Below are 16782 nucleotides of genomic sequence, written 5' to 3'. Positions count from 1 at the left end.
TTATAACTTTGTGGTGTTACATTTTGTATATTTTTGTGTCATCCACAGAACAATTTAAATTGACTCTCACTGACAATTCAGTTGGCAGAGTCCAATTCTTGTAATATTACAATACTACAAATTGATCCATTTAACAGTTCAAGTTCTTCTATTCTTACACAATCAAATACATATGCTACAGTGTCTCAGTGTTCATTTACAGAATTAAATAATTGTTTATCTTTTTCTAAAAACATTTCTACTATTTCTTTGATATAATAATCACACTGTGTAATGTATTCATATACCAGATTAAATTTTTTCTCCAAAGTATAAGTGTTCTTAATATTACAACCTTTAAAATGCTTCTTTATATAAAGTTTATAGATTTTCTTTTTCATTTCAAGTTTAATTAAGATCGTCCACACCTTTTGCAATAATTCGTAATCATACTGCAGCAAACAGTTGTGATCTTTTTCATTTTCATTATGTTTAGAACATGCTTCACATAATAATACTGAATTTGGTGTATACTCATTAAATAATTGTATAACACATGTATCACTAATAGTTTCACTAGTACAGTCGCACTCATTAGCTTCCAGTTCAAAACAGATAATATTTGAAACACTGTCATCATCACTTTCCGGCAGTATTTCATCATTATATCTATTATAGCGTCTAAAATAATACACTTCTTCTATTTCTTGTGTTGGATATATGATTCTCACTTTATCACGTAATTCATCTGGCAAATCGGGGTCAGACGGCTGGATTAACAGTATAGGTTTTTCGTTTTCACGCTGAATTTCTTTTTCTCTAGGTGAAACATAAGCAATTTCTATGCTAGTCATTTTTCTGCTCTTCAGCAAAAACCAATCAAATAAATAATATTATATATCTACAATAAAAACATTCTATGCATTCTCCGTGTTTAATAATATGTTTTTAAGGCACTATAACATCATGATGTATGTTCTATTATTTTCCAAATATACTCCATAAACTTATATTCCATTATAATAAAATACATAAATGCAAAAATATATATTTGTCTTTTTGAACTTAGACGAGGAAGGAAAGTCTAAAAAAATAATTGAATCGTTGAGCAATAAGCAGGACCGTAGGACCCACACTATACTAGCAATACAACTGTTAGGTAACGCATTCGTAACGTTGTTTAAATATCTGCAGCACTCTTTATAGATGGTATGGAACATGGAAGTTTGAAAACTTCTCTTACTTTGATATAATCTCTTCTTCTGCTGTGATTCAAAATGGCCAAGCATGCTGTCACGATTGTCGTCCTTCATCAGTTTTCTTTAATACGCTAATTGCTATGGAGTCTGCTCTACAGAATTAAGTTAAAATTCAATGTATAACGCAACTCTGGTTGGTTAAATCTTACGTTCAAATATGTAGTTAATGACCGGAAAAATTGAGACTTCAGTGTAACACCACAAAGGTATAAAATTCTGAGCTGTTTCCTTCTGATTGTTACAAAAATGAAATAGAGTAATACAAAATGGTATAAAAATACCGAGCTTGTTATAATGGACCTTCATGGTTCGTATAAAACTAAAAGGGGCTTGCTATAAAAGTGAATAGGTCACACAAATTTATTCTTTCGTTTATTTGAATAACACAAAAAGGTACAGAAATTCTGAGCTTATTCCGTCGTTTGTTTGAGTAGCAGAATATGGTATTTCTTTGTTTTTCTCTGGTTGGTACAGAAAGTAGAATTTGTGTAGTACAAAATGTACATAAAATAGACCTTCTCCGTTTTTTTAATTGCAAACAAAATTTTTTCTACTTGGTATAAAATTGAATAGGTCACTCAGTTTTAATAGCACAAAAGGTACAAATTGACCTTCTTTGCTTAAGCCACTCAAAATTTATTCTTTCGTTTCTTTGAGTTAGTTAAAATGGAACTTCTTCGCTTTTTTTTCGTGGTTGGTACAAAACTAAATAGGCCATCTAAATTTATTCCTTGGTTTATTTGATAGGTACGAAATGTTAATTCTTTTCTTTTCCTGTTTGTTTTCAAAACTGAATAGGTCACACAAATTTATTTCTTCGTTTATCTGATTAGTACAAAATGGTATAAAATTCTGAGTTAGCTAAATTGGATCTCCTTCGCTTTCTTCGTTTATTTAAATAGCACAAAAAGGTATAAAATGCTGAGTTATTTAAAGTGGTATTTCTTGTTGATACCAAATTGAATAGACCACTCAAATTTATTCCTTCGTTTATTTAAATAGCACATAAAGGTATAAAATGATCCTTCTTCGCCTTTTCTGGTCAGTACAAATTCTTTCCTTTTTCTGCTTGGCACAAAAAATAATACTCCATCCAAATTTAGTTTTTTTTTTCATTTGTTTGAATGGCACAAAAGTACAGAAATTCTGAGCTAGTTAAAATGATTCTTCTTCGGTTTTTTGTTTATTTGAATACTACTGAGCTGGTTAAAAAGGCATTTCACGCTGGTACAAAAAGTAGGACACCTATACAAAACGTATATAAATTCTGAGCTAGTTAAATTGGTATTTTTTCGTTTATTTGAGTAGTACAAAATGGTTCTTCCTTGTTTGGTATAAAAAGTAGAACACCCATATTTGTTCTTTCGTTCATTGGGCTAATATAAAGGTACCTTCTTCGATTTTTCTGGCCACTCAAATTTGCTCCATCGTTTGTTTAAATAGTACAAAAAGGTACAGAAATTCTCAGTTAGTTAAAATGGGTCTTCTTCGCTTTTTCTGATTAGTACAATTTTGTTCTTTCGTGAAAATACTCAGCTACAAAATTAAATAGCTCACTCATATTTATGCCTTCGTTTATTAGACTAGTTTAAAATGATATAAAATGATCCTTTTTTTGCTTATTCCTTTGTTTGTTGAAATAATACAAGATGGTATAAAATACTCAACTTCGGTTTTTCAAATTAAATAGCTCACTCAAATCCATTACTTCGTTTAATTGATTTTTGTTTATTTGAATACTCCAAAATGGTGCAATTTCTTTTTTTTCTCGGTGGTACAAAACTAAATACTCCATTGTTTATTTGAGTAGTAAAATTCTGAGCCAATTAAAATGCCATTTCTTATTGGTACAAAATTGAATAGGTCACTTAAATTTATTATTTCGTATCTTCAGCTAGTTCATTTTTTTCTCGTTGGTATAAAAAGTAGAACTTCGAAATTATGAACTTGTTAAAATGATCCTTCTTCAGGTTTTTCTGATTAATACAAAAATAGAACATTTCAGTAGTTCAAAAGTTACATAATGGTCAATTGTCGTTTGTTTAAACAGTACATAATGAGCTAGTTAAAGTAGCTCTTCTTCTCTTTTCCAGTTGGTACAAAAGAAAATACTGCTCCTAAATTTTATTCATTCCTTACTTCTTTTTTTCTGGTATTCCTTCGTTTATTGGAGTAGTACAAAATGGTATAAGAGTCTGAGTTAGTTAAAATAATTTTTCGTTTTTTTTTTCGTTTGTTTAAATAGTTAAAATGGCATATCCTTGCTGTCTTTCTCGAAGTAAACCAATCATATTTATTCATTCTTCACTTCTCTCTGCTTGGTACAAAACTGAATAGGTCACACAGGCTTTGTTTAAAGTTATTAAAGCTTAAATATTTGAGCTTTGACCTCGATAGTCAGTACTTTTGGAACATGTAATAGTTGATGACGTATTACTAGAATTGGAAACAGCACCTCAATACGTTACTCTGTTTAAGAGTTATTTGCGTTTAAATATTTGACCTTTGACCTGGAAGGTCATTATTTTGGAACTTGTACTAATTGATGACCAATTACTAGATTTGGAAACAGCACCTCAATATGTGGCTCCGTTTTCGAGTTTTTGACCTTTGACCTCGATGATCAGTACTTTTTAACATGTACTAGTTGATGACCTATTACTAGATTTGGAAACAGCACCTCAATACGTTGCTTCGTTTTTGAGTTATTAGGTTTTAAGTATTTTGACCTTTGACCTCGATGACCACTAATTTTGGGACATGTAGTACCTGATGACCAATTACTAGATTTGGAAACACCATCTCAATATGTGGCTCCGTTTTCGAGTTATTAGGTTTTAAGTATTTTGACCTTTGACCTCGATGATCATTATTTTGGAACTTGTAGTAGTTGATGATCTATTACTAAATGTGGAAACACCATCTCAATATGTGGCTCCGTTTTCGAGTTATTAGGTTTTAAGTATTTTGACCTTTGACCTCGATGGTCATTATTTTGGAACTTGTACTAGTTGATGATCTATTACTAAATGTGGAAACACCATCTCAATATGTGGCTCCGTTTTCGAGTGATTGGGTTTTAAGTGTCATACAAAGGGCAAATCCCACATAAACTGTAAGACCCAGGTAAAAATAAGTATGATATTCGTACTCAGCATGGTCGAAAAACCCCATATGCCGAATTTCATCCAAATCGGTTCAAAGAGCGTATCGAATCGCTATGTTACATAGGTATTCATTGTCTTAAAATATGGGTTGAAAAAAAATCTTATGTAATTTCTGCTATGGTAAAATAGGGGTTGGAAAAAGTAATCATAAAAGGGAATGAATACACCCCTAAAATGGAGGTTGTTGTGTTTATTATCTGCTCTGCTATGTGTTCATAGTCTCAGTGTAATTTCTGCTATGTTAAAATAGGGGTTGGAAAATAAGCCATGTTCTTTTATTAGCTGTGCTATGTATTATCTGTTCTGCTGTGTGTTCATAGTCTCGGTGTAACTTCTGCTATGTTAAAATAGGGGTTGGAAAATATGCTCATAAAAGGGAATGAATACACCCCTAAAATGGGGGTGGTTGTGTTTGTTATCTGCTCTGCTGTATGTTCATAGTCTCCATGTATTCTATGCTATGTTAAAATAGGGGTTGGAAAATATGCTCATAAAAGGAAACGAGTACACCCTTGTTATGTTACGTACTCTTATGTGTTATCTGCTCTTCTATGTGTTCGTAATCTTATGTAATTTCTGTTATCTTAAAATAGGGGTTGGAAAATATGCTCATAAAAGAGAATGAATACACCCCTAAAATGGAGGTGGTTGTGTTTGTTATCTGCTCTGCTGTATGTTAGTAACTGTTATGTTACATAGTCTTATGCTAAGGGATTGAAAACGAATACACCTCTGCTATGTGTACGTAGTCTTATGCTATGTTAAAATAGGGTTGGAAAATATGCTCATAAAAGAGAACGAGTATACCCCTAAAATGGAGGTTGTTATGTGTTACGTAGTCTTATGCTCTTCTATGTGTTCGTAGTCTCAGTGTAATTTCTGCTATGTTAAAATAAGGGTTGGAAACGAGTACACCCTTGCTATGTTACATAGTCTTATGTCCTGCTATGTTAAAATAGTGCTATGTGTTATCAGCTCTTCTATGTGTTCGTAATCTTATGTGTTATCTCCTATGTTAAAATAGGGGTTGAAAAATATGCTCATAAAAGGGAACGAGTACACCCTTGTTATGTTACGTAGTTTTATGTTCTGCTATGTTAAAATAGTGCTATGTGTTATCAGCTCTTCTATGTGTTCGTAATCTTGTGTTATCTCCTATGTTAAAATAGGGGTTGATAAATATGCTCATAAAAGGGAACGAGTACACCCTTGCTATGTTACGTACTGTTATGTGTTATCTGCTCTGCTATGTGTTACGTAGTCTTGTGTGTTATATGCTTTGCTATGTGTTCGCAATTTTGTGTTATCTGCTATGTTAAAATAGGAGTTGGAAAATATGCTCATAAAAGGGAACGAGTTCACCCCTTAAAATGTGCTCGTAAAAGAGAACGAATACACCCCCTAAAAAGTGCTCATAAAAGGGAATAAATTCACCCCTAAAATGGACGTCGTAAAAGACCGTGGGCTCACGGTGTAAGGTGCTCAATTTCCCAGGGGCTTGTGAATTGTCTGATGCTGTCCTAGATCGATCCATTTTCTACTACTCTAGTGCATATCGGTACCATTTCTGCACCTCGGTAATGACATGTGGAACCCAACGTGCTGCAATTTTGCGAAAACCCAGGATGTCGTTCAAAATGTGAAGCACAGTTTTATGGCACACCCCAACCGCTGCCGATAACTCACGCGCAGTCCACCGTCTATCCACGTCCAGCAAGGATGCAAGGAGCTGAATTGTCATGTTGTCCACTGGAGGTCGTCCAGAACGTTGGCGGTCTTCCACGTTCTGTCTGCCTTCACGAAACAATTTAACCCATCGAGCTACGGTGCGGTACGGCAACGCTGCATCACCACAGGCTTCCCGCAGTCCCTGAAAACATTCTCGTGCACTACGACCACGTGCCACTTCAATTTTGATCCACGAACACTGTTCATGTTTAGTGAACATTGTGTTTAGAGCGCTTCCACTCGCGATAGCAATTTGACGCCACTGCTCTCGTTGACTGACTGACTCAACAGCGTTCCCACTCACCTAAGTTCCTCAACTGAGATTGTCTTCTCCGGTGCTGCCACCTCGCGGTTCTCCGTCACTAGACTGGCGCGTGCCGGCAGGGTTGCCAGTACTTTTTATCCAACCTATGTACATATGAACAATATTCATCCTATCGTCATGGAGCTGAAATGATCTGATAAGAAAGGAATGAATCTTTGTCCTGCCGTTATTTTAATTAAGAGAAACGTTCCGAGAAATTTCGTGCAAATACTCAAATTTTGGTGACTTTGTGTGTGTGTTGTTGAAGACTAGGAGCCGTATGTATAGTCATTCTGACGCATTATTAGTGCCAGTGGCGGCGTTGGACGTTAAAAGTGGGGGCGAGACTTGACGGGAGGTTGTATAACTAATAGGATACTATCTTTTTTTGTTAAAATACCTTATATCGTATTTCATATTTTATTAAGTAAATTGACAAGACCAACGCAAGTATGTACTAGCCCTTTGTACTCTTAAACAGAGATTTGATTCCTTGCTCTTGAACGTCTTAAAATTCAAAGCGGCTGATTAATATATTGAATCCTTATAAGAAGTGAAAGTGTGTTGAAATTGTTCTGTTGCAATAGGTTAATTTTTGGGTTATTTTCCGTGGCAATTAAAACGGAATTTCTGCAGCTTTCTTAACTCCACGGGAGGATAACCATCACGTACTCACGCAACGGCGAATATTATATAGCACCATTTTTTTCTATAAACATACATACATACAAAAACTTTACATTTCCAAATTAAACTATATACACAAACGGGTTACACCAAAAAAGTGGGGGGCAACTGCCCCTCTTTGCCCCCCTAATCGCCGCCCATTATTAGTGCCATACTAAAGAGTTATACTAACATGTTTCCTGCAGTTGTCAGACCTTTAGTTTGACACTAATCATACGTCAAAACGACTCTGCATAAGGCACTAGAAGTCTTACTAGTCATAACTTACTGTTATAATTAATAGGAGGAGAGAAGCACGATAGCCGATTATGTACTGCATTTTTAGAAAAATCGCTGATAGCAAAACTGAGAAATATCAGTAATCTAAGGTCTCCCAAAATCTTTAAAAACTTCGTCATCCAGTGAAGCATATTCGCCCTCCTGTTTTAAGTTATAGTCTTTCAATGTTATATTTTTCGGTATGGAAGATACATTACACAACAGACATGAACCGCCATCATCACATACTACTGCAAAATATTTGAATTTCCATGTACTGACTGACCGGGTTTTCCAAATTCTCCCTTTTGCTGGATTCACCTTGATCAGCCATTTTACACACATTTTAATACGTTGAAATAGGCATGGACTGCTTGGTCATTTGTCTTGCGTAAAGATTAGACAGAGGGAGGAAGACAAAAGCACACACTGGATGTTATTTGCTTTACTCGGTCACCTGCACTGAAAGTCTGAGCGACTACAAGCACACTTTACTGTTGGCAATCCTGTATTCAATACCAGTTGTTCACACAAGTGGGCATGTTAGTAGCCAATCCTATGGATATTTCAGTAAATCTACTGAATTTTCAAGTTACCTACTGATCTGCTGATGATTTTAGAAAAACGTATTAAATTCTCTGAAATTTACACTTCAAAATAAAGCAATTGCTATTATTTATCTATATTATAATCATTATACAATATTATCTAATAATCATGTAATGGCACTTCTTTTTAAAAATCTTTAAGTTTTACGTCCCACGTGTTTGTCGGCTAAGCTGAAGGGGACGGTGATGATGAGAAATGAATGAAATGGTGGAATGAAGAAAGTGGGTGGAAACGGGACAACCCCGAGAGAACCCACGCACATGGTAATTGTCCACCACAAAGTTCACTTGGCGCGAGATGTGATCGAACCAAACACCCAGTCACCAGAAGTAATCGCTTCACTACTGAGTTACCGCGACCCTACTATTTTTAGAGTTGCAGTAGAACAATGGTAATCACATTCTATGTAGTTCTAATTAAGTTAAGCACATTAAGTAGACAGCTGAGTTGTGATAGGTAGTTCCGTTCTCTACGCGGAATTGATTCATTTCGATCCATTCCCATGAAAGATTCTTTTATGTGGACCTAATCTTTAGACTTCGCAATGTTAAGCAATTCAAATTTCCTTGGTTTTCCAATTTGATTCCTCCAAACAAGAATTTGTTCCTCTCTGGATTGAATCCTTTGATTCCGATAAGTTGAGTAATTCTGAGTTCCTATAGGTTTCTTCAATGTTATGTCTCTTTTCATCGAAAGTAGTCAAACAATTAAACATGTGGGAAGAGAGATGGGAATGATTAGAAGCGAAAGGAGAAAAGCATACAATGAGATATTGCCATGTTTGGAGACAAGAGCAGTAGATTGTATTTCTCCTGACAAACGCAATATTATACATAAAACATGTCTGAACGTAATAAAACAGTATTGCATCAAACATCTACGTACTGCAATCAGAGCCAATATACGTTCTAACATCAAATCAAACAGCCGTGGATCAAATAGCATCCCACACTGCTTGTGTCTATAGGACATCAAAGCTGTCTACTCGAGGACCGGGACGAGCAAGTTGTCCACCAAATACTTTAACACCTGTTATATGTGCGATATGTCAGACTACAGATCAGGGAAGCAGCGGTATCCGTCGTTCCTTGAAGAAGGCTTGTATATTCGGGGACACATGTTGCCAGGCATTGTCATGGTGAAAGATGCAGTCCAGAGTTGCCTGAAGAAGAATATGACGTTCACCTCTAGAACTTCTCCGATGTAGCAGTCCCAGGAGCTGCTTCTGGCAACGAGAGTAAACAAGGTTAAGTGTTGTACTAAATTGCGATCCACGCAATAACAACATTAATTTCGCCACTGAGACTTGACAATGTAAGTTTTTAGAATGCGTTCGCTGAGATCACATGCAACGTCTATGCGCTCTAGAAATGTTGGCACAGAAATCGTTGGCACTCCTCAATAAATTAACGACGCTACCATGTACCAATAGTAGCCTGAGATGTTAGTGGTTCCGAGTAAACAGACACTAACAATTAGACAAGCATGCCAAAAATCTAGCACTAAGCATAATAAGTCGATCTCTCGATGCATAAAAGTGCATAAATATTATCTTGCCCCAGTGTCACTCTATAAAATAGTTGATCATTCCTTCACGCAATGTACAGTGGGCCACATACATTCGTGAGATACAAAATCCGTGAGTTGTGCAACACAACTACGAACGTTCCAAGATTAATTATGCCTGGTAGAGTAGCTAGAACAGCAGCATAAAGTTGCTCCCACCTGTTAAAAGAACAAATCGTAAAAAAGAGTGTTTTCGTGCAGGAGTGAGGCAAAACGCTGGCTGACGAAATGACAAAAGGGAGTCTTTGCATACTTGTACTCACAGTATACAGCACAGTACCAGAAAAAATATACGGACACAAGAGGCGCCGATGAGAAGATAACAGTAGGGGGATTTAAATAATCTTGGAGGGATTATCAACCTCTAACTCAAATGAGGGATTGTATAAACAAGTTAACTTTCTTTAAATGACTATACATATATGTGTATCAAGTAATATACCGATACATTTTGCGGTATACATAGTAGGTTTTTTTTAGTAAACACAAAGCCTTGCGCTGAGTTTTGAAACTATTAACAGTAGTCCTATCTGCAAATTAATTAAAGTATGGATGCATCATTTCGGGCAAGAACCCAGCCGACAGTGAAAATTTTGGGAGCCCCTAGGTTCCGGCGCCATTGATTGATGAGTAATACTACTTCGAAAGAAGAACTTGTCGATTTCATTATTCGTTAAAAGACTTTTGAAAATGCTAAATACTGGTATGCAGTAATTCATTTGTAAATATTAAAATTGCAAAATTCGATAACACTCAAACGAGTTGGAGAACTTATCCGTACTAAGCGTATTTCCCATTAGGTTGCAAATATAACAGAGTTCCTGATTTGTGGAAATTTACACATTGAGACACAAGGAGATAAAAAAAATAATAAAGTGTCAAAAAAACAACAATTTAAAAACGCACGAAATTAACGTATAATATCAAATATGGAACCATTAACAGAATTAACTCTGTAACTCGTTTTCTACATTCATTTTTCTTCCTTTATTTTCAGGATTACATCATCACTGAATTTCTCCACTGAAGATTATGTTTCAATTAGCAGCATCCAACTGGAGCTCAGCCTTGTAAATGAAATATTTTAAAAAGTGCGAAAGGCGAATGCAAGAATCGAAACCGGAACGCGGAATTAGGAAAGTACAACGCTAACCCCTCATCTAAAGAGTTACTTATTCTGGCTCCAATAAATAAAGAGCTTTTATGTTCGCTCAAAACAGTAGCTTGTTAATAGTCAAATTGATTGACAAAACACAGGAATATGTAACTGAGGACACGGAGGGCATTATATCATTGTATTCCCTAGATTATCAACATTACAGGTTTTTTTTATAAACAAAATACAAATCTCCTTTATTTTGATTCAAATACAACGTGTATGTTATACTTGCAAACAAACCAAAGACGAATTAATTACCGCGCAGTAATCGTAGTTCCGTGGTCAAGGCAGTCGACCAGTAATCTTAAATCGAATCAGATATACGACCGACCAGTACTTTTTTTACTTTAGAACTTTTGGTGGTGATTGATCGGCAATGACACACGTTTTATATCTTAAGATATTTGAATACTCGGATGTTTCAATACTTGACCTATCAAATTTTCAGTTATAATAATAGTTAGAATAATTATTATTATCTCATAGTAGATTAAAAGTTAGGAGCTTATTATCGCTCAGGACATACCATTACAAGCAGAAACGTGACATTTGGCAAGAATATTTCGGTTTTGTTTAGTGTTGCCCAGGAGAAGAGGAACTTCTAATCTCGTTTCTAAAACAACACAAACAAAATCGAGACGAGAATTAACATTTTACATTCGAGACTTGGCATGGCTAACTCAAATTATCGTCTCGCTTTGGAGATGAGAACCGAAACGAGACGAAAAGTATCGTAAACATTTCTCGTCTTATCTTGATTCTCGAAATAGTGTATGTCCATTCTTTAAGTAACAATTGCTTTGTAGACTGAATCTTATAGGCTATTTTGTTATCTTGTATTTCGGAGCTCGTTGATTTTATTATGGTCTGTGTAGGGTTTTTCTAGCAAAGCTTTTATAATTACTTCTGCATATCTTAAAAATTAGTTTATTGTATGCCTTACTGTTCAGTGATATTCAGTTACTTTTATTCCAGTTATTTTCCTTAAAATGTACAATAGAATACGTTCTACATGAAACTTAAGTGGAACGCTTTCATTTAAAATTTAGGTAGTTTCAGTGGTGTGTCCTTGGGGGTCCGAACACCCTCCACCAATCCCGACTTCTCTATAAGTTTTGCCTAATTTTAGGACAAGTTTAAAAATATTAATACCATTATTATTATTATTATTATTATTATTATTATTATTATTATTATTATTATTATTATTATTATTATTATTATTATTATTATTATTATTATTATTACAGAAGTTTTGTGAATTTAATGGTTAACCCTGTTCCAAAAAGGTTGAGCGCTTTCTTTATGGTTGTTTTAATCGTAGCCTGCTCAACTCTGCAGCTTGTGTCAGTTTATCTATCCCAGCTCCCGCCCAGTGAACATTGTGGTGGACAAACGCCGTGTATGTAGGTTTTCTCGGGGTTCTGTTTCCTCCTACATTCTTTATTCCGCTATTTCTTTCATTCTCGTCAACGACGTCTCCTTTAGCTTATCCGTCATAACCATGGAACGTAAAACTTAAAAACGTAATTTTTCTTTGGGCTCTTATGATTTCAGTAGCCCTACTTACCGCATGAAATTTGACTGAAAACCTTTCTTTTAGCATTTAACTAGTTGTAGGGACGTACGTAGCGGATGTATTCTGGTGGTTTTGGTGGTCCCCAATGCAGAATAATTTGTAAGTTTTGCCTAATGTTAGGGTTGATTTTACAGATTTTAATACAATCTGTCCTCATACGGAATTTGTTTTCTATATTATTATTATTATTATTATTATTATTATTATTATTATTATTATTATTATTATTATTATTATTATTATTATTATTACTGAAGATTTGAAACATCAATATTACGTTCTATTGCAATGTAAACAATCCTACTGAGGTTGACAGGAAAAGTAAAAGAAAGGATACGAGATACTCTTGAAGGATTAGTGTTCAAAAGGAAACGAGGGGTACATGGTAACACGATACGTAGTAACACGCTTTTTTTTTGGATAAAAGACTTTGAATTATGTATGCGCTATATTGATATTTTAACAAAATATACATGCGACTGTAAAGAAGAATAGTTCGTACTTTCAAATGTTGGTTGAACGGATATATGGAACGTGCTGGAAATGGCAAACGAAAATATTATTATTATTTCTAGCAGTAGGGGTAATAGTGGAAGACGTTCAGAATAATTGCTAGGAAAAAATATCATTTCAGACGTAGTTTTGACTCAAACTAGGTCCTAAGCATGACCCTTATGTATTCATGAATTGTTTGCTAAACACGTTACGTTATCAAACAGTACGCATGAAGGTTGTAGACAGACATGTGAAGTCATATTGGAAGTACTTCCCCTGTGAAGAAAGCCGTTTCCACTCTAAGTTGTAAGACCGAAAGAAATTGAGTATTTTTCATTGTATTACCCTTCAGAAATATGAATGTTGAAGTTGATAAAAATTTCCTTTATTACCGCAGAGGAAATCGAACTCGGGACCCCTGAATTACGAAGCGAATGCTCACGCCACTACGCTAAGACTGCTCTGTTAAAAACAGTCAAAAACACTCGTGTATGTAGCAAATTGTACACGTTTACGATAACGACGAAACACTCTGATTTCGGTAATGATAAAATACTATAGTCGTGAGAATTCAAATTTAAATTAGAAAACAAAAATAGACATAAAAGCACGCAAGGATATGAAGGAAAAGCTGGTTTTACGAGTAATTCGAACCATTAACTGGAACCAGGTGCCTTAGACTACTTTCTCTTCTGTTTCACCGAAAATATCTAAGTAACTTGTCTCTATTATATTTAGTAATATTCATTTTACAGTATTTCCAGTAACCGTGAGCGACAGGGACACGAACACACATATATCGAGGACATATACAATTTGAAAGAATCTCCCACAGAGAATCGAACACGGAACCGCGAGCCTGAACTATCTGAGGCCGAGATGGCGTGGGTCAATGTGAACTCGACCCACGACCCACTGACTCACCACCCACCAAGATCCACCACGAACCGTCACCCACTCTGAACCAACACCCACCATGAACCACTATGACCCACCGGCCTCCTGCTACCCACCAACCACCGAAACACATTGTCAGCAACCCTGACACATGATCCACGGTCCCTTCTCTACTGACTAAAGAGTTTATAGTTGTGATGAAACCAGGTTGTGTAATTCTTGCTAATCGCGCTTTGAATTTCTACGGTCAATCGCTCAAACACCGCTCTGTTACAATAACTGTGGATCTGAACTTTGCGATATTAGAAATTGTAAAGTGTATGTCATGGGCCAAATTACGATGAATTTCAATTAAAATTATCATGCTATAATTATTTCCTTGATGAATTATCGATACTTTTCAGTGGAAAAATGCATGCAATTTGGAAGTTCCATATTAAAATAAGTAAACCAACGTACATTCCAAATTTAAATTTTCCGTGTAATTAAGCTTACACTATATATTTTATATCTATTTTTCTCACAACTTTATTGCTTGAGTGTCCTGTGCCCTAAGCGCTACAAATAAAAGACATTAGCTTCAGCAATTATTCTAGTAGAAAGAGCATGGTATGCATATATGAATATATGATGCGATGCACTGTGTTTTTTGTTTGGCAATTTGTTTCTGACTTTGTTTCTCAACCAATATCGATCGTTTTCGTTTATTTTTATAAACCAACCCACTAGCAATTTTTCATATATATGAAATGCCGCCTCCTCTCATAAAGAAGAATTTTTAAAATGCTATGAGACGTTCTGTTTAATTTCAATGAAGAGTTAGTATACTGAATTTTAGCTTCGTAAGTTTAACGGCTTGTGAGATACTCAATTTTTTCGTAAAAAATCGGATCCCCACTACTCTCTTAGGATATTATTATAATGAAAGTGATATGATTGCATCCCAGTTTGGATTAAGGCCCAACTATATACCAAAAGTCATTTCATTTGACTTTCCGATTTGGCCGTGATGATCAGGCACACATAGTTACATTCATTTTTGTATAATAGTTTAGATTTTACAGTGATTTAAAAATGTATTTTTCCAGTAGTTAGCTCCTCTGAAAACACACAGGCTGTGTATCTTGAAAGCCAAGTAGTAGTATAAGTCATATTGCTATTTTTACAATTACAAATATCAATATCGAAAAATGAATTAAGTTCTTTTTTCATTTAGAGGTACTTATCTCATTTAAGTAAATATTAACAAATGTAAAAGGAAGGGTAATAGAGGCCTTGAAAGTAAAACGTCGACAAATTCACCGGTGTTCAGAAGCATACTTTTTAAATGAATCTCTACCCTAGCCATAGGAACCAAATTCAGTGTTCTGATTAGTTCAAGTTATCCGTTTCTCGCCAAGTATCATAAATATAGCAGAAATCAAACACCTGTTACTGTCGCTCTTCTTGACCGAGACTACTAGCTCAATTGGTTAGTAATTATAACCGCTTTTGGCGTGAGTTCAAACCCGGCTCAGGGAAACTTTGTTTAATTTTTATATTTTATTTTTTATTAAATTTTCATAATACTTTTTTTTCACTAAAGTAAGATAAATAATACTCAAAAAAGTGATTTATTTACGTTACGCGTGCAGTTTTGTAGGACGAGTCCATAGTATAAGTAGTTGAAGTACTAGTAGTAGCAGCAGCAGCAGTGAGAGCAATAGTAGTAGTTGTTGTTGTTTTTGTAGTAAGAACGCGTTAGAAGCCCCGCAGGCTCCATTTGTTCCACCATGACTAACATGATATTAATTTAAGCTCAGCTGCTTCTTCAACTTTCTTCTTCTTTAATTCCAACAAAGTGATAATTTTCTTCTGTTACTACCTAGGTATAATACATAATACATACACCAGCAGGTTTGGACAATCGCAAACTGCAACCAATCAGAAACGTGTATTTAGATCCTATGGTCGACTGTGGAAAAATATACTGTTCAGATGCTGTCTACAATGCAGTAGGTAGACCTGGTCGGTAAATCAGAGTGGGTCGGTGGGTCAGAGTGGGTCAAGGTGGGTGGTGGGTCGTAGTGGGTCACATCTGTTGACCCACGACCCACTGGCTCACCCAGAAAACTCGACCCACTGGCCCATTCAGAAATCTTGACCGACTTGTACCACTGACCCACAACTTTTTAGATATTGCTTTGTAATAGTATATGCACTTTCTCTTACATTTTATTTTTTTATTTTAAAATTCAAAAACTTTTTTGAATGCAAACTTTTCCAACATTGGCACCAAATATGGTGTTAATAGCTGTATAAGTTTCAGATGATGTGATATATTTAACGCGACTTTAGAATTTGTCATTAGCAAGATTCCACTATTTCAATTTATTTCAATACTTGAAAATTCTTCTTTATATGAGAAAAACAGATTATTTGATAGAGAAAACAATATTCCACAATAACCTATCCATATCTAGCAGAAAAAGCTATTTCTAAAATTCAGGCTAAGTTTGGCAACAATGGGCATAAGGTTGAGTTGATTTCGAGTTTAGCGTCCCGTTCAGCAGCGAGGCTATATGAGACGTGGACCTACTGATTAACTTGGAATCCGAACCACATGAGCTCCCACCAGGAATCGAACCCGGGTCTCCCACGCCATAGGCGCGTACGCTAACCGCTTAGCCACGGAGGACCTCATGGGCATAAGGAAAATCATTGCCATTTACTCCTGTACTGCAATCTAAGGGTGGAACGCTCTTATAACTCTTTTAGTAGCATGTTCTTACTCGCATCACCTCAGCAATATGAAAAATTGCTTTCTCGTAGGCCAGCCAGCCATCTTGGTTAGGATGCAGTCGTCTGTTTTGGTTAACTCGTACTCTTTAATGTGGACGTCCAGACATTTCCATTTCTTTGTTCACTCGCTTCTACTTCAGTACAATGTACACTGTCGTCTCTAGATATTACTTCAACCAATAGACTGAGGAAGTTGCTAGTCACACGCAGGTGTCATCCCACTGATGTGTGGCATAATCTGTCGTATAAATTCTATAAGTTGGGTCGATTTTTGTGACTTCCGGTTTGTATATGGATTTTCACAAATAACAGGT

At 35.5% G+C, this 16782-nt stretch overlaps 1 protein-coding gene across 1 annotated transcript in view; it reads right to left on the bottom strand.

Annotated features, from left to right (window-relative positions):
* LOC145687711 (uncharacterized) overlaps positions 1-16782 on the bottom strand; it is a 99247-nt gene that overhangs the window by 40628 nt on the left and 41837 nt on the right. The gene's annotated exons all lie outside the window — the stretch shown is intronic.

This window comes from Thermobia domestica, chromosome 6, assembly GCF_964235325.1.
Source record: "Thermobia domestica chromosome 6, izTheDome1.hap1.1, whole genome shotgun sequence".
Classification (NCBI taxonomy): domain Eukaryota; kingdom Metazoa; phylum Arthropoda; class Insecta; order Zygentoma; family Lepismatidae; genus Thermobia; species Thermobia domestica.
Note: the sequence above shows the minus strand (reverse complement) of the source record. Positions and strands in the feature narration are given on the sequence as shown.